The sequence below is a fragment of the Camelus dromedarius genome, chromosome 4 (assembly GCF_036321535.1).
Source record: "Camelus dromedarius isolate mCamDro1 chromosome 4, mCamDro1.pat, whole genome shotgun sequence".
NCBI classification, from domain to species: Eukaryota; Metazoa; Chordata; class Mammalia; order Artiodactyla; family Camelidae; genus Camelus; species Camelus dromedarius.
Window position 1 is genome coordinate 15431596 of NC_087439.1, and position 27622 is coordinate 15459217.

Genomic DNA, 27622 nt, shown 5'->3' on the forward strand with positions numbered 1-27622 from the left:
CAATGCGGACTACAGATCAGTGGTTCTCAGCCTGCTCCCAGCCAGGACACATGCCAGGGACTGTGATTCACGGGGACACACTCTGTCAATCATGGCTGTGCCGACATCTGCCCTGTGCCCTGTGACTCTCACACAACAGATTGAAAGAGTAAGTGTGGTGTCGAGATAGATAACTCTGAATGCAGTCTTTTTTAAATTTTGTTTAAGTTGATTATTAGAAAATTTCAGCATTTTCACTGCTCTTAGGTAAAAGTGATTTGGTTAAGACTGAGAAACAGAGTCAGAAAAGAACCATAAAGTAAATGCCTGCAGGGAGCGAGGTGAGCTGAGCCTGAGACCCCACAGGAAGCTGCTAGGGAAAGCTTCAGTGCATGGGATCCACGTCCCTTCTAAACAGGGCTGCGCTCAGCTGGCTCCAGCGGGTCACAAGACCAATACTGCCAGCAACTCTGGTATCTCAAGAAACCCAGACATCTGGAATCTTATGTGAAATCTCTGGATTTTGATTCATTCAACTTAAAACAGTATGAGACAAATCAAACATGTCTGCTATGTCCAAGACCTACAGGCTATCCATTTGTGACCAAACTTACAGACCAAACTTTTTTATTTTATACCCTAATTGGCAAAAATATGTTGAACGTGCAGTTCAGAATATAATTTCTAAATTACATGCATGTACTCAAAATGTATGAATTGAGTGTTACTAATGCCTTCTTTATCTTAGGCCAATGAAATGTTACCTTTACCCTAGTGGGGAGATTGCTGACTGGACTCTGGGTGCTGGAGAAGTTTAAGGTCTGAGGACCCAGGTAAGGGAAAAGTTACTTCTCTCTTGCTCTCTCACCCCTGACACCCAAGTTCCCAGTTCCCTTCCCCAAAGCAGCTACTATAAATATTTGGGAGGTGGTTTCCTGTATTTTTCATTATTAATTTATTCAGAAGAAATTTACTAATAGCTACTATGCACCAGGCCCTGTTTTGGGTACATGGGGGTAAATGCAATAAACAAAACAGACAAGCATGGCTTCCCTCCTGGGACTGTACATGCTGTTGGGGGAGACAGTTAATAAACAACTAAACATTTAATGTATAATTAAGTGTCAAATGGTGATAAGTGCTATGAAGAAAAATAAATCAGAGTAGTCAATGATAGGAAAGTGGTGAGTGTTGATGGAGAGGACAGAGACAGGGACTAGGAGAGGTCCGTCTGAGGAGCTGACATTTGAGCAGAGATCTGGGTGACAAGCCAGCCTCTATATCTGGAAAAAGCACTCTAGGCCAAGGGACCATGAGTTGCAGTAAGAATGAGCTAGAACAAGATGAGGGCAGGATCAGAACCAGATGACACTAGGCTGTGGAGCCCTGGTGAAGAGTCCAGTTTTATTCCACCTGATGAAAAAAACAAGACAAAACAAAACAAAAACTTCAAGGGTTTTGAACAGAGGGAAGATGTCATTTGATTTTTCTTTAAACTGGATGCTCGGAGCTATGCAGGGACTAGACTGCAGGATGGAGGCAGGAAGGCCAGTCAAGCAATGAGAAGGCTGCTGACCTAGAATAGGCAAGAGGTGATGGCTTTCCTAAGGTTGAGAGCAATGGAAGGGTGAGATGTGGTTTGGAATCCGGATTTGTTTGGAAGGTAGAAGCAATGGCTTTCTGATGAATTATTCCATGCATATATATACAAGCATATATTAATATTTTGCTGCTCCCTCCATTTTTAAAATTTAAGCAATAGCTTAGTACACAAACTGTTCTGCATTTTGCTTTTTGTTACTTGATGTTAAATAGATTATTGCATATCAGTCTGGATTAAAGACACTGAACACTTTCTTTTCTGTCTTCTTTCTCTTTTTTTATTTGTACTTAAGTTAACGTGCACATAATTTTTTTCTTGTATTACTTAATTTTAGCAGTGGGGGAGATAATTAGGTTTATTTATTTATTTTTAGAGGAGGTACTGGGGATTGAACCCAGGATCTCATGAATGCTAAGCATGCGCGCCACCACTTGAGCTATACCCTTCTCCAACATGCACATAATTTTAAAGACAAATATTTCTCTGTGACAGCAGGTCCTCGTCCCCTCATGTATCGTTTCTTCCTTCCCAGAGACACCAGATTTACCTCTTTCACCTGATTACTTTGGTATTTGTCTCCATGTTCCTACATAATAGTCTTACATTGTTGCTTCTTGATTTTCCAGTTTTAGATATGATCTCTTGATTTTTGCATGCAGCAGGAGGAGTGGAAGAGTCAACTCAGCTCTCTTTTATCTTTCCTACCTCACTACCTGTACCCACCTTTTGCATCCATTTTTCTCACAATTTGGTCAAATTGTAATTTTCATTAGTTCGATATTTAGTGTTAACTGGCTGATTTATGACTAATTAAATACCAATTACCACTAAATCTATTGCAAATTATGATTAGTTTTTATTTAGTGAACAATGTTCTATTATCCTCAGAGTTAATAATGGCCTTTTTTCCCCTTTGCTTATGTTTATATGTATTTGTTATCTTTATATTTATCATGAATTCAACACCAAAATCTTTGACAGTTGTCTAAATCTTTCCTCAACATGTTCAGACACATCAGTTACATTTTACCTATCTCATCTTCTTAAGGACATTTTTCCTGGAGCCTTCTAATAAGCTCTGTGGTTGATAAAAATGGCCAATAATAGTTCCCTTTCTTGTAGCCATGCTCCCTTGCTCTGTAACTTTAGTATTCTTTCCACTTTGATTCTGAACTTGACCACATGATTTGCTTTGGCCAATGAACTCTTAGCAAATCTGACACAGTAGAGGTTTAAGAAGTCCTTGTGCTTTGGGCTCTTGGAGTCCTGCTGTCATGTGAAGAGCAAGTTTCACCTACTGGATAAGGAGAGAAACATAGCCTCGTCATCCCAGTGGCCCCAGCAGCTATCAAATCACCTGTCAGACATATGAGTGTGGTCATATGGAACCAATCACCCCCAGCTCACCTGCTAACTGACCACAGATACATAAATGATCCTAGCTGAGATCAACCAGAAGAACCGCTCAGGAAAATGTGAGCTAAATTGTTGTTTTAAGCCAATGCATTTTTGGGTTGATTTGTTATGCAGCACTAGATAGCTGATACAAGCTGTAACATGGATCAGTCCGCCCTGGGGTATAACTACCATCCTGGGACTCACTTCACCACTGTCCTGGGGCTGTCTTTTGCTTTTTTTCTATATTGGATCTCCTGTTTCCAGTAACCTACATCTTCTTGCTAAATTTCTTCCAGTGACTTCCCAAGAAAGGGTATGTGAGAAATAAATTGTTTAATATCTTTCATGTCTGAAAATGTCTTAAAAAAAAAACTTCTCATATTTAAATGGTTTGATTGGGTGTAGAATTCTAAGTTATTATTTTTCTTCAGAATTTTCAAAGCCTTTCTGCACTGCTTTCTAACTTCCAATGCTCCTGTTCAGAAGCTAAAAATCTATGTCAGAGGTTGATGAGACCACCACTCAACATCTGAATTAAAAGAACAAAGGTGAACTTATTGCTTGTTTTAGTAGGGGAGAGCTCTGCTGGTCAGGCACAGTCTCTCCAAGCAACCAGACTGCTAAGCATGTCTGACGTTATGGGAAGCACAGAGTTTAGGGATTAGTGGACTTTCAGAGGCTTTAGTGGGTTGCCATCATCTGCAGAATCACAGTTCCTTGGGTGTGTTTATTGGAGTGAGTCCATCCCTGATGGGCCAGTGGTCAGAAGTGAGTGTCTCATGCAGATTGGTTGGCTTGCAAAGGCATGTTCATCCAGGGGAGTTGCCTTTGATTGATTAAATGACTTTAAAACCATTTTAATGGCCACTTGTTACCATGACAACAGAACAATCACCTTTACTTAAGTGTGGGGGAGCATTTTTATTCTCATTCATTGCTGATCTTATGTGTATGATCTGGATTTTTTTTCTTCTTCTTCTTTACAATCTTGCAGGATCTTCTCCTTGCCCTAAATGTTTGAAATTTCACAATGCTGTTGTACTAGCGTGAGTCAGTTTTCACTTGATAAATGTATCAATTTGGAAACTCAGATCATTAACCAGCTCCCGCCTCCATTTTCTCTGTTTTCTTTCTCTTTATTTTTTATGCTAATTTTCCATGATCAATTTTTAATTGTCTTAGTTTTTTAATCTTCTATTTTCCTTCTTCTTTTCTTTTTGCTGGTAAAGTTTCTCAGCTTTATATTTTAATCTTTCTATCAAAGATTTTTGTTTCTGCTATTGTATTTCATTTCCAAGACTTTCTTTACGTTTTTGGAACATTCTGTTTATTTACTCGTTTGTTTATTTGGGGCTGGAATTCTGTTCTTGTTTCTTAATTGTAGTCATTCTCTTTGTGATGTTTTTGACTTTTTTTTAACATTTTTTATTGATTTATAATCATTTTGCAATGTTGTGTCAAATTCCAGTGTAGAGCACAATTTTTCAAATATACATGAACATATATATATTCATTGTCACATTCCTTTCTCTGTGAGCTACCATAAGATCTTGTATATCTTTCTCTGTGTTATACAGTATAATCTTGTTTATCTATTCTACAATTTTGAAATCCCAGTCTATCTCTTCCCACTCCCCACCCCCTTGGCAACCACAAGTCTGTATTCTATGTCTATGAGTCTGTTTCTGTTCTGTATTTATGCTTTGTTTGTTTGTTTGTTTGTTTTTTAGATTCCACATATGAGCGATCTCATATGGTATTTTTCTTTCTCTTTCTGGCTTACTTCACTTAGAATGACATTCTCCAGGACATTTGTTTTATCTATATTTCTTCAACATTGCTTTTTTTCTCTTTATTTTCTGTCTTCCAGGTTAACTTTCCTCAGATATCTCATACATCATCTTTGTATCTGACAGCATTTAAGAGTGAGATACTAAAGTACTGACTGGAAGCTCTGAGGGTGTGAGACATGGGCTGGTCTGATGTGAGTTTCACTATATGAACATTAGGGTGGGCTGTGTAATGAGGAAACTTTCAATGTCAGTATTTTTCCAATGTCACATTTTTCTTCATGGACTAGCCATATTTCCCAGAAAAGACTCATTCAGTGTTCCACCAGGAGGGTGAAGGTCTAGCTTTCAGTGTCCTGGACTCAGAACTGAGAAAGATGAATTTGGCATGTTAGGTCTCCAAAGATAATATGGGTACATTCATTTGTCCCCCAGTTGTTAGCACAGCTCCATCACCCTCAACAGCATGGGTATTCAGACCATCTATTTTACTTCCTTCTGAAAATAAACCATCACTCTTTGCTGGTTAAAGAAGGGACAGTTTCTGGGATGGTGCATGGATCTGGGGAGGAGTCTAGATCCAGTTCATCTTAAAACAGACTTCCTAACAATCGTCCTTATTAAGTCTATGTTCTTTTAATCCTCACTTCCACAAGGACCTGCTGCCATTAGTTTCTAAATCTTTGATTTTCTATAAATCAGATTAGTTTTCTCTACTGCTTGATTGGATTCAACTTTCTCAGCTCTGCCTATTCTGTCACTATGTGTGTTCATCTGCTTTCCAGCTTCCAAAACGACCTCCGGTTTTCTCCATTTATTGGGTTTAAGCCTTAAAATATCCCTTCATCGGTTGTATTATTGGGGGTTTCAGGAAGGCAAGAAGGTAGAAATGTGTGTTAAATCTCCTGTCTTTACACAGAACTTGATTTTTATTTTCTATTTATGTCAAATGTGTTAATGACTTTGTAATTAAATCTAGCTTATAATTTATGTGTGATTGATCTAAGATTGTTTTATGAAAGATGGCTCCAATTACAATAGGCTTAAAGCAATGCTCTCCTTCTTAACACTGTGAAAACGAAAAAGTAATTTGACACTAACCCAGTAAAGGGGGACACATAATTATAAACCAAGATTAATATGCCTGGGAATATTCTTTCCACTCATTTGTGTGTCCTTGCTAAAATGCAGATTGTATAACAACCTTAATGAGAAAATTCCTAAGCCTGTGCAAACTTGTGGGAGAGATGTGGTCATGCATAATCTCCCACTAAAACCTGGCAAGGCAGTGCATACTGTGGAATTCATAATTTCCACTTTCATTCCACACAGTAGCTCCAAGCTAGAAACTTACGTGTTCCTGAATCTTCGTCATCATATTATTCACTTCTTCCTGTTGCACCAAAAGTTGAATACAGGCTTCTCAACAAGCTGTCACTCAGGTAATCTATTTCCTGATCATCTGATAAATCACACACAAAGTAAGTTAGTGTTGCTCTATTCATTGCAGTCATTTTTTTTCCAGAGTTCTGCTCTTCTGCAGCCTTTTGGGGATGACTGGCTTCCTCACCACAACCAAGCCAGACAATAGCACCCTGCAACACTGAGAAATAAAAATATACAGAAAGTACATGTGGGCAGTCTTGCAGCTACTCCCTGTCCCTCTGAAGTGGCTCCTTCTTCTCTCCTGAAACCATGATCCACTCTCCCTTCCTTAAGAAAATCTTCCCTTGATTCTGCCACCTCTTGTAAGTTGCCTTTGACCTTCCAGTGGCCTTTTCTCCGCTTCCATCCTGTTTGTTCCCTAAGCAGTATTTGCTGAGATCACTCAGCCCCTCTTTATTGAAAAATAATTTAACAGAACAACTCAAACATAATGAGTGTCAGTAGGAAATCTTGATTTCCCACCTCAAACCCAAATCTTAACTCCTTTAACCATATCCTAATTGGTAATAATAAAAGCTTATGTAGAAGAGTTATTTAGCTATGGTCCTAAGTACTTTATGTATATTAACTTTTTTCACCATCACAATAACCTATGAAATATAATCTATCATTATATCCATTTTTATAAGTAAGAAAACTGAGTCCAGAGAGTTTATGTAATTTGCTCAAGGAAAAACCCTGGTCAGTGGCTGTCCATAGGTGTGGACCATACCACCACACATCCAGTTACCCAAGCCAGAAACCTAGGAATCAGCATTAACTTCCTTTCTCCCTTTCTCTCTACATCCTTCCCATCTTGGGCCAGGCTACCATCGTTTCTCACCTGGACCAGTGTATCAGCCTTCCAGCTATTTCCGTTCATGTTCCTTGTAGATTATTTTTCATTCAGCTAGCATGTGAATTTGATAAATCCACAATCATCAGGAGAGATTTTTTTTTTTAACAAATTTCTTTCAAAAACTGACTTCATGCCATCAAAAATAGTTGTCTGGATCAAGATGTATCTTTATTGTGTGGACAACACAACTGATATACCAAGTCTGATGGATATGTGTGGAGCGCTGCCCACTTGCAAGACAAGGAATCCACATTCTTTTCAACAGCGCTTGGAACATTTACAAAACCTATGTCCTGGACCACAAAGTGAGTTTCAGTAAATACCAAATAATTACCGTCAAATAGGCTACAGTCTTTGATCACAGTATAATAAACTTACAAATAAGTAACAAAGACATAGTCACCTCCTCTGGACTGTTTTCCCTTTACGCTCCCCCTTGTAAAAGGGAACCACAATTCCCAGGCTCCATTTGGCTCTGGCATCCAGGTGGGCTCTGACAATGGGAGACGCTGGCAGCACGGGCCTTAGATTAGGAAGCAGACAGGGGAGAGGCAGGATGCTTCCCTCTTCCTGTGGATTGCCTCCCTTGGCTCCCAGCTTCTGTTGGGCCCTCCCCACTTTGGCTCTGACTCACTTCAGATGGGTCCAGCTTTAAACTAAGGTAAAGTCACCTCCTCCTATTGTTCCTAAAGACCTAGAAGTGCTCATCTCTGATTGCCTCAGTGTCCCCAGTTTGCTTCTCGGTCTGTGGCCCCCACAGAATCAGTTCTCTGTATTAAATTCCTCTCCAGTCAAATCCATATATGTGTTATCTATATCTATCTATATCATGACCAATATGACCCCATATATTTAGCAGTTACATCTGAATAATTCATGGGCTAATATTTAGAAAAATGAGGAACAACACAAACCACATATCAACATTTTGAAGATGTAGGTAAAGTATTAACTTACAGGGAAATCTGTATCTCAAAAAGCAAGATGGGGAGTGGACCCTCCTCCAAGTTTGGCTAACTTGCTTGCTTGTTTGTGCCGTATTCACCACTCTGTTTGGGTTTGTTTGTTCGTTTCTTTGTTTGTTTTATTGAAATCACTCTATTTGTTTTAACACCTTTCCTTTCTTTCACGAATTCTGTATAATTCCTCAATTTTCAAAGCACCTGTAGCTCTGTTAAAAACCTCTGCTGATACTACACGATTGGCCTTGGAAACGCTACTTTCATCCCCCAGGCCTGCCTCAGGCATTAACTTGATGCTGGTTATTATACTTTGAAATTAATATCTCTTTCTCTTGTCCTGCCTTCTCTCCTGAACTCCATTCCCATGCTTACAGTTGTGTATTGGACATACTTGACATTTTCAGAACATCAAATTTAACATGGCTAAAGCTAAATGCATCATCCTGCTCCCCACCCTCTAGAATCTGCTGTTCTTAATCCTCTGCCTGACCCTGTCATCCATCCTTGAAAACTCAGATACCTTCAAGGCAGGGACAGCATTTCTTTCATAGTGGTGGCTTTTGTTTCAAGCACAGAGCCTAATGTGTGACAGGTATGCAGTTAATATATTTTGAATCCTCAAAAGACTCTACTTTCTTTCTAATTCCAAGTCCCTATGTCTTATAGTCCTCTGGTTCTCTCTCAGATCCATTCTCTTCTTTCTGTTTTCCTTGTGACTAGTCCTCTTGACCACTCTCCTGGAGAGAGGCAGCGGGATAGGCTGAAACTCTGACAGTTAAATTATAGCTAATCTCATAATAGTGTTCAACAAAAACCATGTTAAAAGCAAAATGCTTCTTAGCTAGAAGAGCAAGACCTGACTGCAAGATCCTTAATGCCGTTAACATAATCGAGAAGGAATGTGTTGATCTGGTGGGGAACTGGTATGTGGAAAAGACCGTGAAGGCTAACAGTGCCAGCAGAACCTAGTCAGGCTCTGTTAAGGAGACCTCCCTGTCCCAGGGACTCAGCCACCTTCAGTGGGGCGATTTTTTGTTGTTATTGGGTTTAACTTCTCTAGAACCAAACCTAATGAACCCCTACATTTCTGGCAGTCCCACAGCTATTCCTTCAATTAGCCAGGCTCAGAACATAAAACTCACCTCTCTCTCCTACTCCCCTCCATTCCTCACATCTACTTGATTGATCCTTTTTCATTCTTACTCTCTTCCTATTTTACTCCTCCCTCCTCTCTGCCACCCATAATTTATCAGGTGCTCATTAAAACACACCTAGACTTGTCCTTTAATCAGATCTCTTTGCTTCTTTCCACCTCTCCCCCCACCGAGAGTCCTGCCCATGGCACCAGATTCCTCATCCATGTAATTCCTTTCCCTGTGTAATGACGAAAGACCCAGGAGCACACAAGATTCCCAGCAGCCTTTCCGTCCTGGTATTTCAAATAGGCACTGCCGTCCTCAGCAAACCCAGGGCTCCCCTCTGCTGTGAGTTTCAGGCGGGTGGAGTTCTCTACCCTCCCCTGACCAGATGGTGCTTATGCCTCCCCCCACCCCCACCTTTACAATCACGGTGCCCAGTCAGAGCCACACTACAGAGCCGCATTACCTCCTTAAAAACTTTGCTGATATTTCTAGCTGACACTGATTCCTTCCTTCTCTGGCCTTCTTTAGGCCCAGGGACATTTAGGTAAGATGGGTGTACCATGAAGCTAACGAGGCTTACATTTGAGGGCCGCCTTACTTGGACAGCCCACTCCAAGACTGTATACCTAATTTTTATTTGTGATTGTGTATTTTTTCCTTAAAGAAGATCTTCCAAGTTGTAAAAGCCTCAGGTCCTACATAATCTGGAATTTAGGCAGTTAATCATATTCTCTTGAAGTATTTTGTTTCCCCAACTTGGTCTGAGCTTCTCGCTACACAATGTTGTATAATATATAGTTTGGTGGTTAAAAGGGTCAAAGGGGGCATTGGTGGAGTCCCCCAGACCTACATCCAAAAATTACCTCTGCCATTTCCTAGCTATGTGGCATGTTTTATTTCTTAACTTGATTGAGCCTCAGTTTCTTTATCTGTTAAGTGGGAATGTTTACAATGAGGGCTGCATCATGACTTTCTAAGGCCCAAGGCACTTTTGCCCTCATGAGACACTCCATTAAAAAAATTATAAACTGAATTGCTTTGCTGTACACCTTGAAGCTAGCATTGTAAATCGACTACACTTAAAGAATTAAAAAAATTTTGTAAAAAGAAAATTATATTTTATGGCTGTGTGAGTATGAAGACTAACATCCAGGGAAGAGCATCTTCCTTTGTTTTCCCTTCTGATTCTAAAAGAAGCTATAACATGTTCATGGACCCCTAAAAGTATCCTGGACCCTAGGCACTGAACATAGTGAGCATAGTGGATAAGTTGATGCTGAGTATGGTCTCCATGCAGTAGAAGTCTGGTAAAGAATAAATGAGACAATGCATGTAAAGCATTTAGTAAAGTGCCTGACATGTATTAGGTGCTTAATAGATGTTAGCCATTATTATTTTTGTTATTATCACATTCCTCTTTTGTGTCCTTCACCGAGAGTAACAGAATATAAATGCTTACTAATTTCACTAGTGCAGATTTTACAGTAAGCTGTCTGTAGTGTTAAAAGATAAAGCGAGGCATGTTAAAACCTTAAAGAGTTTATTTGAGCAAAAATCAACTGGAGTCAGCCAGAAGTGGTAAGGGGCTCAGGGAAAGGAGAGCTCGGGGAAAGTCTTTGATAGAGAAAAGGCAGAAATAAAGCAAGGAAATGATTTGATTGGCTATAGCATAAGCGATTGCCTTATTTGGGAAAGCCTAATCGGCTGTTTGTGATGGGTTGTCCTTAGGTTTTGATTTATTCACCTTGAGGCATTTCAGGCTTGGGTTTTGGTTTGCTGACATAGGCCACTAAGATATTAAAGCCACCTCAGTCTAATGACCTCCTGGTTTAATTAACTTATAGTAGCAATAAGAGTTGAGAAATAGAAATATCCCTTTTATTGTGTGTTTAATATATAATATCAATTAACAGATTTATTATGTGTTTGCTTATGTTTCCAGACTTGATGCACTCCCTTTATTTACAAAAAGTTACTCCTTGCCAAGAAGGTGCTCAGATACCTTCAACTTGAATTTCCCAGTGGAGATTCTTAAACACCAAGTTCTCAGACTCCACCTAAGAGATTCTAGCTCAGTGGCTCTGGAAGAGGATATGAAAATAAGTGTTTAAAAACAATCTCACTCCCATGATGATTTTGAAGAGCAGCTAGATTTGTTGGAAACCATCACTATCATAGGCAGGACAGTAGAGAACAGTGGTGGCTAAAAGAATGGCATGTGGGGCTATAGCTAACCCCCTCCCAAACTCTGTAGCCCCCAACCCCCAATCACTGCAAATAAAAATAGTGTGCCTGTTATGTAAATTCAGCTGCAAGACACTCTCTTCCCAACCAGATTGCATCTTTAAGCCTCCTTAGTAAAGTAATTCTGGAGTCATCAGCAGAAGAGATATAATCTTGGTGACAAAATAAAATTATAATGGATTAACCACAGTTCAGGCATACAAAAATGGAATCAGGCCAACATTAAGGATCTGATCTGAGACATGTCTCTGCACCAATGAGAACTTGACCTTTCTTTGAACCGTACCAGACCCAAGGACACCACCAACAGTATTCAGAACAACACTTGCCAGCTGCAACCTTATGGTCTTAAAGGCTCCTCTTGTAACTATGCAACCCTTTCGGACCCCAACAGTCCTTACTTAACAAGTAACCTTACTTCCTGCCAGCTCCAATTATAATTCTTGATAAACCACTCATGTCACTAACCGTAACCTTCAGTTTTTGCCTTTATAAGTCTCCCCCATTTTGTAATCCAGAAGAACACAATTTAAGCGCTTCTTGGATCTGTGCCTCCCGGGTTGCAGTCCTAATGAGCCCCAAATTAGCACCTTTTTACTTCAATCAGGTCTCCATTTCTGAAATTTTGGTTAACATCCCCTATAGTAGCTTTCAAGGAACTTCCAGGATAGATGTACATATAATGCCAGGAGAGCACACTTTAAGGACTAAGTACTATAGGCATTGAGCATTCATTTAGAGGAGGAAGCAGTCACTCTAGGCTGAGTTGTTGGGAGAAGCCTTATAGTAAGGAGTGATTTGAGCCGAATCATAGAAGGTAAACCTAGGATGTGTCATGGTCCGGAAAAGAACACTGGACTGAGGATAAGGGATCTAGGAATAACACTGGCTTTGCCATTCACTAGCTGGGTGTTTTTAAAAATGAAGGCATAGAAAAATATAATCCTGTCAACATCTATTCTAAACCAAAGAAATCTGATATAAGTATTAACATTTGCAAAAATATGATTTAAGGCAAAAAACATTATTAACAATAAAGAGGGATATAACATTATGATAAAGAACAGTCTGCCAGGAGGATAGAATCATCATGTACTTTAGGTACCACCCACTGCACCCCCCCCAAAAAAAACCCAGCTTTGAAATACATTAATACTCAAACTGGGAGAATTTTTGTTGTTTTTTTTCTGTACTTTATTTTATTTTATTTTATTTTATTAAAGTGTAGTCAATTTACAATGTTAGTTTCAGGTATACAGCAAAGTGATTCAGTTCTATATATATATATATATATATATGCATTTTTTTTTCAGATTATCTTCCATTATAAGATAAGCTCATTATAAGAAATTGAATATAGCTCCCTGTGCTATACAGTAGGTCTCACATTGGGAGAATTTAACACATCTCTATTGGATAATCATGGGCCAAGCATTTAAAACATTAATAGGGATAAAGAATAATTGATTTGAACAACAAGAAAAGGGAACTGAGGGGGAAAGGGTATATATAGCTCAAGTGATAGAACACATTCTTAGCATGCACGAGGTCCTGGGTTCAGTTCCCAGTACCTCCTCTAAAATTAAATTAATAAATAAACCTAATTACCTCCCCCTCAAAAAAAATTTGTTTTAAGTGAAAAAAAGAAGGGGAAGCTGAAGCACAGAACTGTGAAATAACTTGCCCAAGATCACATAGCTAGTAAGAGGCAGAGCCAAGATTCAAACCCAGGAAACCTTCTATTGCCAGCCTGCTGCTGAAGTAGCATTATAAAAATGTATTTACATAAAAATATTAAAAATAGGTCAATTAAGCATTCAATATTCTACTCAGCAAGAAAGAATAAATCCCAAAAAGAACAAATCAGCAAAAATGGCCAGTATCAAAAGCTAGTTCTTTGAAAGGCCTTATGAAATAGATTTCTTAAAATACTGACAGAAAAACTCAACAGAGAATGAAAATACAAGAGAGAAATAGACAAAGAGATGAGCCAAACAGGGCATAACTAGAGAAATAACAAAGATTTTTTAAATTATAAATGAAAAGTGTAAAAAACTTTTTGCCAATAAGTTTGAAAACTTTAAAGTGTATTGTTTTTTAGAAAACAAAACTAACAAAATTGCTGAAAAATAACCCAATTAAACAATAGCCAGTAAAGAAATGAAGAGTAGTCAGGACAACTCTCCCAACCCTCCTCTCTCCCCTTACAAAAAGAGAAGGTACAGACAATTTTAACAAGCCTTTAAAGAAATAATAATCCAGAGTTTTTAGGAGAAAGAGGAGAGGAGGAAAAGCCGTAAACTTTATTTTAAGATGTAATTACCTTGACACCAACGTGGGACAAGGACAATACAAGAAAGGGAAATAAAAGATGAAATTTTTCTAAGTAAAATATTAACCCACAAGCCTTTAGTCTGAGCCCCGGTGGAATCTATTTGCCATGTGTAAGCAGAGAGAAGGCAGAGGAAATCTTAACCCGGTGAAACGGCTGGGTCCTCCTCACTGAGCAGTTTCCCTGATTATGAAGAATGAGGCCTCCCCCAACATGCAAGGATAATTTTTTCAATTGTATCATTCTATGATGTGAGGAAATGAGTTCTTATTTCCCAGTGCCATTGCCACTGATGATTTGCTGTTCTTCTTGTTCCTAGGTAGGAGGGAATATGCCCGAGACAGTGGTCATGTTATAACCTCACCAGGATCCTGCACATTCAATACTATACAGGTAATCTAACATTAGATTACCTGCAGCTACAAGAATTCTCTAGGCTCCCTCTACAGCAAACCTTCAACTAGACTAGCTGTTGCACGACAGGACTGCTTTTGGTTTCAGCTGCTTTTGTTCCTCCTCTTTGGGCACGTGCCTTGTAATTTCTGTATTTATAGTCAACACTCGGCTAAATAGTGGATTCACAAAAAGTACCTTCAGAGTGTCCTTTATAAAAATCTTTTTGTTTTAATGAATTAATTAATTTAGTCTTCTCTATGCTGTGGATAAATAGGCTCTTTGTATCAGAGAGATGGTACTTAACATGTTTCAATTTTTCCTGATTTTCAACAAGAATCCGGTTGGTAAGAGTTTTAAGAGCCAATTTATTTGCTAGAATATATATAATTATACAATTTGCTATTTGCACATAGAAGACAGCATTGACTATTCATTAGAAATAAGGGCTTTGGAGTCAAAAAGGTGGGATTCAAAATCTTGGTTCTAGTAGAAAACAGTCTGGAAATAAACACACCCAGTTGTTAATAGAGGTTACCTCTGGTGTAGGGTGGGCACTCCACTTTTACTTTCCCCCCTTCTGGATTGTTTCAGTGAGCATGTACAACTTTTGTCACTTGAAAGGAAGAGAAGGGAAGGAAAGAGGAAGAGGAAGAGAATGAATCCTGTGACCTGAGGCAAACAATTCTGCCTCTCCGTACCACAGTTTACCTAAGCATAATATGGAGAATGTTGAAGGATTATGGTGAGGAGGCCATGCATGTAAAGCACTTTGCACTTCACTTGGCAGAAATTCAGTGTCCAGGAAGTGTTAGCTATTTCCACTAGGCAAAGTGCTTAACTCAGTATCTGGCACGTGTGAAGTGTTCGAAAAATGCTAAGTAGTCAAACAAACAAAAAATGGCAAGTATTCTTTTTTCTTACAGTTTTACTGAGATATAATTGACATACAGTACTATATACGTGTAAGGTATACAGCATAACAATTTGAGTTACATACACCATGAAATGATTACCACAAGTCTGGTGAATATCCATCATCTCATATAGAAACAAAATTAAAGAAAGAGAAAAAATTTTTCCTTGTTACTGTCTTAACAACTTTCATCTATGAGGGTTAATTATATTTATCATGTTGTACATTGCATCCCTAGTGCTTACTTACCGTATAACTGGAAGTTTGTACCTTTTGACTGCCTTCATCCAGTTCCTTCTCCTGCCACTTCACGCCTCTGGTAACCACAAATCTGATCTCTTTTTCTATGAGTTTTTTCTATTTGAAGTGAAACTGACCTGCAACACTATTTTAGTTCCTGGTGCATAACGTAGTGATTTGATATTTGTATACATTTTCAAAATGATCACCATAAGTCTAGTTACCTTCTGTCATCATACAAAGATACTATGTAATTATTGACTATATTCCCCACAATGTTCATTTCATCCCTGTGACTCATTTTGTGACAGGAAGTTTGTGCTCTTAATATCCCTTACCTCTTTCTCTGCTCCCCACAAATGGTAGGTATTCTTACTAACTGTATTTTTAAAATTTATTTTACTTATTTTTTTTTTATTCCTGGGAAGTTTTTCCTGTATTTTGCTTTGAGTACTTTGCAGTTGGTTCTTTGTTTTAAGGAAAAGATAAGCCCAGATTGAAGGACTGTCTTCAGAATAACTGGCCTAGACACTTCAAAAATGTTAAAGTCATGAAAATAAAGAAAGATTGAGAAACTATTAATACTAATGTTCTGATATTGATAATTGAATATTCATTAATATCTAAAACAATGTTAAAATAATTAGTTACTAGATGTAAATAATGTAGAAACACTGTGATTCATCGCTAATAGGATGTAAATTGATATGACTTTCCTGAAGGATAATTTGGCCAAACCTTTCAAAAGCAGAAATGCAATTATCCCTTGATCCAGAAATTCCATTCTAAGAAATTATCCTACAAAGATGCTTCCATTTGTGTGAAATGATACGAATAACATGGTATATTCATTGTATGAGCAAAGTTTGGAAACAGAATAATAGACCATCAGTAATGGGATGCTTAAATAAATTATGATATACAATAGAGTAAAATGAACTTATCACAGCTTTAAATGTACTCTTCTAGAAGGAATCCCAAGAGAAGGTCAGTTAAGAGAATAAGGCAAAGTATAGAACATTGGGCAGAATATGCCCCCATTCGTTATGTGGAGAAAATGTATGTGTGTATGCAAGTATATGTATTGATTTTATATGCATCTATTTATATCTTATATGTAAATATACATACATTTGTATACTTCTACATGTGTTTATATACATACCTTTTAATACATTGATATATGTGTATATTTTTAAATGCATAGAATAGCTCTCTAATGATGCCTAAAAAAATTGAGGAAATTGTTAGCTCCTGAGAGGGGACTGAGTTACTGGGAATCAGAGGGTGAGAGAGACTTAACCTTGGTATACTATTCTGTGTTTTTTGTGTTTTGTGCGATATACAGGTGTACATGCGCAAAAATAATTCAAGAATACAGACAATGCAGACTGTTGGAGAGCCAATCTGAAATCAATTAAAAGGAATGAACATTTATTAATAACATGAGTGCAAGCAGATGGAAAGGGATCTGTACCGAACAAATCTCCAAAAATAGAAACAATCTACTGGAGAAAGAGAAACATGCCATGTCCAAAAACCTGTTTCCAGCTTAAAGGTTATCTTTTTTATGGAGTGAGGATTTTCACATGACCCATTTCTTCTTTTTTGCAAGACTAAGGTAAAGTGCCTAATTTTATGGTATATGAATTAAACTTCAGTTAAAGAATATAATGAATTTTTAAGAATTTAATGATGATGACACATTGATACCATGGAATACTACTCAGCAATGGAAAGAAAGGAAGTATTGATGCACACACGAGTTGGGTGAATCATCAAGGAATTGTGCTAATTGAAAAAAGCTGGTCTCAAGTGGTTACGTGCTGTAAGATTCCATTTATGTGGCATTCTCAGAAGCAAAACTGTAAAAAGAAAGACAGATCAGTGGTTTTCAGTTTACCCCAAAAGAAAAAAAATTCAAAAGAACTGTATAATAATTTATTTTGATTGTTTTTAACTTAAACACACACACGTCAAAATGTAGGGGTTCTTTCAAGAGCGTAGGCCCCAGGTAGAGTTCATCATTTTAGCATTTAAATTTTGCTTCTGTACGAAGAGTCAACAGGGTTTGATGATGCTTTGATACTGTGGTCGTACTGTCCTGTTCAACATGGTAACCCTAACCCTCTCCATGATTCTGCCAGAGAGAGTCAGGAAGTAATTCCAGAGCCACATCATCACAGAGACACAGTGGCTACACATAGTAGTTCCCCTCCCCTGTGAATGTGCCAGCCAAGTAGACGCTGGTGGATGGTCACGACACACCCAGTGACACCGTTTTACAGTTCATTGTTATAACACATCCTAGGTGCTGGTAGGAGGAGGACTCAACAAACGTGAAGAACCAGGGAGTCTAGGGCAGTGTCAGATCTAGAAAAGCAATCCCAGCACAAGTTCCTTTTCCCATAGTGGCTTAGCAACTTCACGCCTCTCCAAGGCAGAGAGGAAAATCAAGTCAAACGGGCCTTCCTGAAGACAAGGTGTGAAATACCACATGCCACCCTTGTTCCTGCTGGTGACACTAAACACATATGTGTTGATATGAATTATTACACATTCTCCCCACTTCTCACCTAAGCAGTCAAAAGTCAAAAAAGGCAGTCACCTAACTCTTTTATTGGAGACATAGACAAAAACACCTACCTAGCATTCTTTTTTTTTTTATTTTATTTATTTATATTTTAATTGAAATGTAGTTGATTATATTGTTTCAGTTTCAGGTGTACAGCAAAGTGATTCAGATGTATATTTTTCCCAGATTATTTCCCAGTATAGGTTATTATAAGATATTGAATATTTTTCCCTGTGTTATACAGTAAATCCTTGTTGCTTATCTGTTTTATATATAGTAATGTGTATCTGTTAGTCCCATACTCCTAATTTATCCTCCCCTCCCTTTCCGCTTTGTTAACCACAAGTTTGTTTTCTATGTCTGTGAATCTCTTTCTGTTTTTTATATGGACTTATTTGTGTTATTTTTCAGATTCCATGTATAAGTGACATCATACAATTTTTGCTTTTCTCTGTCTGACTTACTTCACTTAGGATGATAATCTCTAGGTCCATCCATGTTGCTGAAAAAGGCAATATTTCATTCTTTTTTACGGCTGAGTAATATTTCACTACACACACACCCCCCACATCTTCTTTATCCAATCCTCTGTTAATGGACACTTGGGTTGCTTCCATGTCTTGGCTGTTGTAAATAGTGTTGCTGTGAACGTTGGGGTTCATGTAGCTTTTTGAATTAGAGTTTTCATCTTTTCTAGATATATGCCCAGGAGTGGGATTGCTAGATCATTATGGTAAGTCCGTTTTTAGCTTTTTAGGGATCCTCCCTGCTGTCCTCCATAGTGGCTGCACCAATTTACATTCCCACCAACAGTGTATGAGAGTTCCCTTTTCTCCACAGCCTCTCCAGCATTTATTATTTGTAGACTTTTTATTCTTTCATAGCCTACTTATTTTACATGTTTGTCCTAGACTTCATCCCAACTAACCCTAGAAAAAGCCACTTGTTATAGAGCCATATGGGTTGATGGTTCAAATCATCCCTCCACTGAGGAAGAAAATGTCCTGAGGAGAAGGATGTATAAAGTATTTCCTGGTTGCAAGGGCTCTGGAGTCAATGGCTTGAGCTTGAGTGCTAACTCTGAAATGTGTCAGCTGTGCGACCTTAAGTAAGTAACTAACCTTCTCTGGCCTCAGTTTTCTCTCTGTTAATTATACGTGCTAAAAGGAACTTAACAGAACCAGTGATAAGATTAAATGACATAATGCATCTAGTACCAGGTCTGAGGCTTAACGCATCTTCAGGAAGTGTGAACCATTTCCACATGCTAGGTCATTAATGTGACCAGAGAGGGATGGGAGGTGTCAGGAAGGTGTTTAAATCCCCTTCTCTGCCCAGTTCCTCTCTATGCTTAGGGTGAACTACAACATTCCCAGGGCGACTCTGCCTGCTTCCCTGTCGGGCTAGTGTCCCATTCCTTTATGTCCTTTGCTGATTTGCCTTTTAATTTGGTAAACTAATCATCACGGAGATGCTAGTGACTTTATTTGAATTCCCCACTTAGAGAATGATGGCTTAAAAAATGTCCTTTAGGCTGGGAGCAGCTGAGGCCAGTCAGTAGCCTTCCAGTAATACCCCTTTCCACAGAGTTCAGCTGCACAGCATGGCTGTGAGCCCTGGGTGAGCTGGCCACCTTGCACTACTGGCTGGCTGGGTGGGTGAGTGAGGCAGGCCACCGTTTTCATGCTCCAGAGTCCTTGTGCACACTGATGACACCTGGCTTTCTGCTTCCCTTGCTTTCTCTTCCCTCCCAGATCAGAGTGGAATGGGGCTCATTAAAGCTTTATAGGGATAGTGCCAGTAAAGAACTTCAGGAGCTGGGCTTGGTCTGGAGAAGACTCGTTAGTAAAGATCAACTGTGTGCTCTGTCTTGACAATTTTAGGGAGACTGGGGGGAAAGCCCTGTAAGTGTGTGTGTGTGTGTGTGTTTTGTGTTTCTTATGTAAATTATGAATTTAAAAAAATCACTACTACCTTCAGACATATATTATTGTGCAACAGAAAATTATGTATAAGAATATCACACAAATTGGAAGGATTAGTCCTAGAAAGGTTTGACACAACACAGTGATGCCACGGTATTAAAAATGGATGGAACTATGATTGAAAAAAGAATCCATAAGTCCCCAGAACCTGAGAATATATGATGGTATACAGCAGGTGGGGATTGAGGTTACAGATGGACTGAAGGTTTCCAAGGAGATGACTTTAAAATACTGAGATTTTTCTGGATTACCTGGTTGGGCCTTGTGTAATCACAAAGTAGGAGAGGGAGTCAGAAGAGGAAGTCAGAGAGAAATCGGAAGAAGCTTTGCAGGAAGAACCTCCCTCTTCTCCGAATCTATCTCGTTACTGTTCTATTTGTCTCTTTCCCTCCATAGCTTAACTTCTTGAAAGGATTGTCCCTGTTCTCCGTCCAGACTTTCTCACTTCTCATTCATGACTTAATTCATGATGCCTCTGCCTCCATGATCTGTTGAAATCATGTTCCCCAAGGTCACCAGTTACCTCCTTGTAGCTAAATCCAGTGACTGTTTTTTTACTTCTTCTCTTAGAGACCTCTGAGAACCCCTCTGCACTGAGATAGTGGTCCCCACCCTTGATGTATGTGGTCCCACACTCTGCCACTTCTCCGACTTCCTCTGTTCCTTTTTACTCTCATTTGAGGTTAGTGCTTCCCTTGCCTGTCTCCTAAATAATATTTATTATTGCAGGCCCTCCTCTTCTAAAAATTCTTCTAAAAATCATCTCTATCCACAACCTCAATGAGAAGGCATATATTGATGACTCCCAAATATAAGCCTCCAGCCCACTCTTTCCTCCTGCGTTTCAGACCTCTATATCCTGGTTGCCTTTTGGAGCCTCCACTTGGCTGTTTCACAAACACATTCATCTTAGACTCCCAATACTCCAGTTTGGTGCAAATAGTTAATTATGGAAGGAGATGATTCCAGGAGGCATTCTAAGGGAATGAGACGTGAGACAAGAAGAGAAAGAAAGCCAACAGAGGGGAGGTTAACGAACAGGTTATCGCTGTTGGTACCTGAGGCTCAGTCTCACTGGGAACCCTCTAGACACTGGGTGGAAGGTGCCTCAGAACTGATGCATAGAAAGACAAGAAAGCTGAGGTTCCAGTTCCTCAGTTCTTGTCCCTCACTGCAGTTGGTCAGTCCTGGGACATCAACTCCCTGGAACTTTGGGTCTGACTACATGTGCCCTGCAGCAAAGCTCAGTCTAGTGGCCAAAGAATGACCTCAGGCAGAGCGATGCAGAAGCTTTCTTCACATGCAGGAACTGTCTGCAGGCAACTTGAATGGTAGGCCTAGGGGATATGAGTGGGCCACCATCAGTGGCCACTACATTCCTCAAATCAGTGTGTCCCAAACTGAATTGAAGGTCTTAAAGTCTGCTCATTTATTTTAAATAAATGACCCCTCTATCAACCTAGTGTCCAAGCCAGATATTGAGCAATCTTAGTGTCAGGCTAAAGTACCCCCTCTCCTACACCATCCATGTCACATCTGTCACCAAGTCCTGTCAATTCTGCCTTCTAAATTTTTCCCATCTTGTGCATTCCACAGCCAATCCATAATCTCAGGTGACCATCATCTCTCACTTAGATGGCTGCATAGCTCCTGCAGTGGTCTTTTCCTCTCTTATCTCTAGACTTTGTCTTTCCCAATCCACTTTCAGCAATCAGAGTGGTCTCCAGAAACAAATTCAATTGTTCCACTTCTGTGCTAAAAATTATTCAGTAACTATTTTCATAGAGATAGAGGCCACACTTCCTAACATGTGTTGCTAGACTTTCCATGATCTTGCATTTGCTTACCCTTTAACCTCATGGCCCATCCCTTTCCTATTCAGTTATTCCCTATTTAAAAAAAAAAAATCACAAAACCATATTTCTCTCCTTTACCTGCAAGTCTTTCTACTCTCAGTTCTTCAAATATGCCATATTCTCTCCAACCTCACGGCCTCTGCTCATTCTCTCTTCTTCTGGTTAAGTCTTATTATTCCTGAAATCACAATTACAAGTTGATTTTTTCAGGAAGTCTTCCCTGACTTCCCCCACTATAAGATTACTGTAGCACCCTATGTGTCTTAATCTTGGTATTTCTTAACACTGAATTGTGGGCCATTTACCTGCTAAATCCACCTCCCTCCTCCAAGACTAAGAGCTCTATTAAGTAGAGGATGTGTCTGTTTCATTCCTTGTTTCATGAGCGCATAGCACTATCTGGCACAGAGTAGAAACAATATGTATCTGTCCAAAAAAGTTCTCTTCATCCTGTGGGAAAAGCAATAAATATGTAAATTTGACTGGCTGGTGACTCTTTTCCAAATGCCTGAAATCTGAGAGCTCAAAACAGTCTTTATATTTGAATACCACATAGCAAAGAAAGGCCTCTCTTTGAAGTCAGTGGGCCGGGAGAAAGTGTGGTATCAGTAGACATACCTCCCACCTGCCGCTGGAGGGGTTTATCACAACTCTGAAGAGTGTCCAAGAAGATAGGTTTTCCTGGAAAAATCAAACCAGTGATCTTTCCAGAGCCCCTCCTTTTAGGAACCCAGTACAATCGGTCTATTCATTTTTCTGGTAATGATTTTTTTTCCTCTTCAAAGCACTCAATTCATTTTCCATCGCTGACATATAATCCAGAAATAATAGAGGTCGGTCTAGTATAACTCATATCCAAAAAGGGAAAGTGCCAACACCCTGAAAGAAAAGCTCTGAATTAAGTATTCCCGAAAATAAATCGGAGGGAATGAAAAGGCCTATTCAGTAGATGATATCTCTTTTTCTTGTTTATTATATGTATGGCTTCCTAATAGAAAGAGTTAAGTTTGAAAACTCCGTTCTGGGACAGGCTTTGTAATTATATCCCAGGATTCAAATCTGAACATTTCTTCTTATTCTATTTTCTAATAAAGTTCTACTCAGAGTGCTAAAATTTGAACTTGTTTTTAAAAATACTAAGCTCCCACTGTGTGGCGTGTGCAGTCAAAGCTAATGACCAGAGCCCCAGTGAACATGTAACATGAGCGAGAAATAAACCTTTGTTGTCTTAGCTGCTAGGATTTGGGAGATTCTTTGTTCCTATAGAAGTGATAATTCCCTGTCATCCCTCTGAGTTCAAACCTCGTTGAGAAGTGGACACAAGAATCAGACAGTTGGGGTACAAAATAAAGGGCCAGTTTGGAGAATGGAGCATAGATACTAGCCAAAATCAGCTTCCTTAATAGCTTTCCCTCTGATTGATCCCGCTTATCACAAACTTCGAGGCTCCCCATTACAAGGCCAGACCCTGACCTAGGAAGCTTACCTTATGGAGAAACAGAATGAGAGGTTCCTGAGAAGAGGCAGGGCAGAGAAGCAGCAATAAAGCACAAGGACCAAGCTGAGCATGCCCGCTTCCTTCTCCATCACTAGTCAGGGAAGGCACCCCTCTGAGGGAAGAGTTCCCATCCTTTCCCTTCCTGAGCAGAAGAAATTCTTCCCCTGGGTAGAAAAACCCATGGTTGAAATAGTGGAATGTTGATCCAATTAAACACAAGAAACTCAGGGCCTTCTTTCTCCGCAAATTAGTTTTGAAAACGCCCAGTACTGCAGATGCTAAATTCATGCAATGTGGACTCCATGCTGGGAGATAATGGGCAAGGCCATCTACCTTCAGGGAAAGCAGGATCCTGCCCTGTTTCTGGGATGGTGGGAAGCTGAGTGAAATAAAATCTTATCTGGGTGATAATAGGTTGCTCTGACCTGTAAGACCAGCTCTGAAGGAGAAAAAGTCCCACAAGGCAGCTTGGATAGAGGAATGTGAAAGAGAGAGACAGTCCTGTTATTTTGCCTTACTACAGAGGAAGGGCTCTGGGCCTGATTATAGGGGTGTCAGTCTCGGGGATTATAGAAACTGATGATCAAAGCATATCCTCTACCCCATTTGCCTTCCTCAGCCTCTGCTTCCCTCATTCACCAAATGAATGGTGTTTAAACCTATTCATTTAATCTGGGATTTTATGGTAGGTTTCGTTAGGGAAGAAGTATGGAATTTAGCTTTAAGTTCATGACAAAGAAGTGAATTGCTGAGAAGACAGGACACCAGTTTTAAGCAGGGAGAGAAGCATGATGTAGTGACACCTTGGAAAAAACAACCAACTAATCCTGTGATTGTCATGTGGGATTTATCAGTTGAGTAATGAACATGTGTTTGACTTCCAAAGCAACAGAATGCCTTTGGCCTCTGCCAAGTTGTAAAACAGACACACACACACACACACACTCACACACACACACACACACACACACACACACACACAGAAGGTCAATATAGCTGGTAGAGATAGATGAATAAACGGATGGGTGGATGGATAGATAGGAAGAAAGTAAGAAGGAAAAAAGAAGTGGGGGATGTTCTCCTTTTAACATTTTTATAAACTGTATAACAAATTGAGTCGTTTTTGGTCAAATGCCTTTTTTATGTGTAACTTAGCTAAGAAACCACAAGGTCATCATGTGAAAAGGAAGGGTCTGGCAATACATCTTAAATTGTAATGATCTCCTTTGCATGAATAATGGAGAAAAGGTTTTCATGTTAGTTTATTTTTGTAAAACAGTCTGCCTCATGTGATCCTAAGACATCACTTGGATAAATCACACAGAAACTAAGGAACTGCCAGGGAGGGTAGGCCTGCATCATTGGTATTGCTGTTGAAACTCAACCTTTATTTTGCATAAAACCTTTCTACTGTTTGTTCTTTCCTTCACAGTTTCTTGTTTACTGTATAGGAGCCTGAATAAAATTCCTGGAAAAGTGTACTTAGGGACCTATTTTGAGGTGGATTTTTTTTTCTCTGAAGTTCCCCAAGCTCAAAACATTAAATGTTTCTCATTGCCAAAGAAACTATGTTTTCTTATAGGTTAGAAGCTTATTATGAATGCATATTATTTCTTTCCTAGCAAATACAAGTAGTTTAATTTTGATGGATTAAATGAGAATCCTTTAATTTTATATCACCTTATTCTGATAGGTCAGATGTCAGTTTGGGTACAGTTTATAAATTTTATTAAATGGATGTTTCAGAAGTGTATGATTAGCTTCTCGGAAATTTTTAGCCAGAGAAGCACATTCAAGCTTGAAAGTCTCCCTCATTAATGAACACCTTTTATCAATAGTTTTAATTTCAGGTTAGAATTTATTCTTTATTTGGTCTCTGCTTGCTGGCAAGCATTCTATTTATCCTATAAATTTTGCTGTGAATTTCCAGCATGGCTCTAATATGTGAGTGAGACAGATTCCCACCAGTGAGATATGTTTTCTGATGCTTTTAAATCTGAATTATGATTTGCTGTCTTTGATTGTTTCTAAACCCTAGTCATTATTTCAAGATGGGTAAGGGCAGCAGTGAGCCCCAGGACCCCAGCAGAAAAGATGGGAATCCATTTTCTGTAGCAAAAGATATTATAATAATTTCTGCCCACTGTAGCTTGTTGATTGCAACAATAAATACAGACAGTTGCTCACTGTAGGCCATTGCTCTATCTGGTCGTCCTAGAATGATTAATCATCCCAATTGTCCTGGCACTAAGGGGGTTTCTGGGACATGGGACTTTCCGTGTTAAGACTGGTAAACTTCTGGGTAAACGAGGACAAGTTGATCACCCTAGGTTGTCTCAAATTCTGAAAAATTACAATCCCTGATTAGGAGAATTCAGAGGTCTGACTACCATAATGGAAATGTTGTGGATATGCAAGTACAGCTTATTGGCTCCAGGTTGGCCTTAAAATGACACAGGAAGACTGTATCTATTCATGGCCCATAGAAAGGGTCAGGGTTTCCTCTCAAAAGCACAATTTTCTTAACTGCTGCCACACTACTAAGGGATTCATTCTTGGTGTTAGAGTCTGGTCCTGCTGACCATGTATGGGTTGCCTTTTCTTTTTTAAGACTTCAATGGGTTTTGCTGAAGATAAAAAATAATATTCTCAGTCATCGACTATTTAAATAAAAGTTATCTTCTTTTTTATTTTTTAACAGCTTTCGTGAGACAATTCACATACCACACAATTAACTCATTTAAAGAATACAAATCAGTGGTTATTGTATTCGCAGAATTTTGCAACTCTCTACACAATCTAAGATCAGAAAATTTTCATCACCCCCAAAAGAAGCATTGCAGCTACTAGCAGTCATTTTCCATCCCTCTCTCTTTTCAGCCCTTGGCAACCACTAATCCATTTTCTTTCTCTATAAATTTGTCTGTGCTAGACATTTCCGTAGGTGGACTCATACAATATGTGGTCTTTTGAGCCTGGCTTCTCTCAATTAGCGTAGGTTTTCAACATCTTTTCATGTATTAGTATTTCATTCCTTTTTATCGGTGAATAATATTCCATTCTCTGCATGTACTAACATTGTTTTATTCAGTCATTCACTGGTGGATATTTTGGTTATGTTCACTTTTGGTTTATTATGAATAATGGTGTTAATGAACATTCATATAAAATTTTTTGTGTGAACTTATGTTTTCAATTCTTTTGAGCACATAGTTATGAGAGGATTTGGGGGGTCATGGTAACTCTATATTTAAAGTTTGAGGAACTTCCAGACTAATTTGCAAAGTGGCTGCACCATATTAAATTCCTACCAGCAGTGTATGCAGTTTCTAATTTCTTTACATTCTCACCAAGAGGATTTTATTTGCTCTATTTTTTATTTTAGGAATCCTGGTGTTCATTAAGTGATACTTACTATGGTTTTGATTTGCATCTCCCTGATGACTAATGAATTTGAGCATCCTTCACATGTTTATAGGTCATTTGTGTATCTTCTTTGGAAAAGTATCTATTCAAGCTGTCTTCTGTTTAGCTAAACAAATCAAACCAAAACAAAACAAGAAATAGTACAAATAAGGTGAACTAAGTTTTCAACTGCAGGGTGGATAGACTTTTAGGTCCCCTGAGCATGCTCTTTGCTGTCACTTAGGAGATAAATTAATCTTCTGACAACAACATAGTTTGTCATGAGACTTACCTCTGGCCCAGGTGCTCTATAGTGAGGTGATGAACAGATCCAAAATCCTTCACTCAGCATCTCCACTCAACTTTTGTGATAGGTTAGATTTAGAGTCCCTGCAGAACTGGTAGGATGCCAATCAGTCTGGCCCTTAACCCCTCACTCATTGGTCAGTCCAAGCATGCAGCACAATTGTTCTTCCAGTGGCAAGTCAGCAAGAAAGTGTTGGTGAGTCGAGCTATGGGGTGGACATTAGAAAACAAGAGAGGCCCATTATCCATCACTGCAACCCACTTGGTTGCATTTGGTGCCTGTTGGAACAGGGACAGCTGTGTTACCTGGGAGAGGCAATACTTTAAGCCATTCTTGTCCATTAGTTCCTGTGATTTAATTTATCAGCTTAGTTAGAAAGCATACAGAATACTAAGCAAAAAAGTTTGGATGTATACTGAGAAAGTTAAAAGTCCTAGATATTGAGTGGTGGATGAGCCCTGTTGGGGAAAACTTTAGGTTGCCTAGAGGTGGCATAAAAGTACTGGGGCACATTTCAAAGGGAACAGAGGATGAAGGGGAATTGTCACCATCATTGATTCTGTCACACATCCAGACTGCAGACCAAAAGAGTTCTTGTCAGATGGTCCTTACCATTCTTATCTAGCTCAGAAAAGGGCAGAGTAGAAAGAGGCTGCTTTTAGAGGGAGAGGAATTGTGGGACTGATACAGCAATAGTAGACAGAAGCTTCATT

At 39.1% G+C, this 27622-nt stretch overlaps 1 long non-coding RNA gene across 2 annotated transcripts in view; it reads left to right on the forward strand.

Annotated features, from left to right (window-relative positions):
- LOC105089078 (uncharacterized) overlaps positions 1–27622 on the forward strand; it is a 97770-nt gene that overhangs the window by 35333 nt on the left and 34815 nt on the right. Inside the window, exons 4-7 of one of the 2 annotated variants that reach the window (XR_010380555.1) lie at positions 728–812; positions 14054–14127; positions 16632–16904; positions 18556–18591. This is a non-coding gene — a long non-coding RNA (uncharacterized LOC105089078). The remainder of the gene's footprint in view (positions 1–727; positions 813–14053; positions 14128–16631; positions 16905–18555; positions 18592–27622) is intronic. The other variant, XR_010380556.1, reaches the window with a different exon arrangement.